We start from the raw sequence: 1,244 nt of genomic DNA, 5'->3' as shown, positions 1-1,244 counted from the left end.
AGACACTCCAGAAGAGGGCGCCAGATCTTGTTACGGATGGTTGTGAGCCACCATGTGGTTGCTGGGATTTGAACTCTGGACCTTCGGAAGAGCAGTTGGGTGCTCTTACCCACTGAGCCATCTCACCAGCCCAAGGCCATTCTTGTTAGCACAGCAAACTCTCGGCTGCATGACACCATCTCCAACAATGAAGTCACATCAAACCACGTCAAGATCACCTTGAGGAGGGAGGTCATGTAACTGAGGTTTGGGAAGGCGGTTCCATATGCAGTCTGACTAGAAGCATACACTCACAATGCTAGAGAAACTACAAACAGACAATTTCTACTATTAGAAATAGGCTCAGCGTGCTGGGCTGTGGTGGCACATGCCTTTGATCCCAGCACCCTGGAGGCAGAGGCAGGTGGATCTCTGTGAGTCTGAAGCCAGCCTGGTCTACAACGTGAGTTCCAGGACAGTCAGGGGATTACACAAAAAGACCCTGTCTCAAATCCCCAAACCAAACCAACCAACCAACCAACCAACAACAACAATAATAAAAAAGCAAAAACAAAAAGAGGGGCTGGAGAGATGGCTCAGTGGTTGAGAGCACTGACTGCTCTTCCAGAGGTCCTGAGTTCAGTTCCCAGCAATCACATGGTGGCTCACAACCATCTGTAATGGGATCTGATGCCCTCTTCTGGTGTGTCTGAAGATAGCAACAGTGTATCCATATACATAAAATAAATAAATCTAAAAAAAGAAAAAAGAAAGAAAGAAAAAAAGAAAGAAAGAAAGGAAGGAAGAGGCTCACCAATCTGGACAGACAGCTCAACACTTACTGCTCTTCTAGACGACCTGAGTTGGGCTCCTAGCACCCACATTAGGCAGCTCCCAATCAACTTTAACTCCAGCTTTAAGGGACCTGACCCCCTCTTCTGCCCTCAGTGGGCACTGGGCACAGATGTGCTGTACAGAGTATATGCAGGCAAAACACCTATACACACAAAATTAAATCTTTTTTTTTAAGTTTTAGGGGCTGGAGAGATGGCTCAGAAGAGCTATTATTGCTGGTGTAAAGGACCCAGGTTCAATTCCCAGCACCTCCATGTTAGCTTACAACTATCCATTAACTCCAGTTCCAGTGCTCTCTTCTGGCTTCCGTGGGCACCAAGCACATGTACAGTGCACATACACACATGCAGGCAAAACACACAGAAAACAAAACAAGTAAATATAACTCATTTTTAAAGAAAACCTTTAAA

Source organism: Mus caroli, chromosome 2, assembly GCF_900094665.2.
Source record: "Mus caroli chromosome 2, CAROLI_EIJ_v1.1, whole genome shotgun sequence".
Taxonomy (NCBI): domain Eukaryota; kingdom Metazoa; phylum Chordata; class Mammalia; order Rodentia; family Muridae; genus Mus; species Mus caroli.
The sequence above is the reverse complement of the archived record's forward strand: the minus strand, read 5'-3'. Positions refer to the sequence as shown.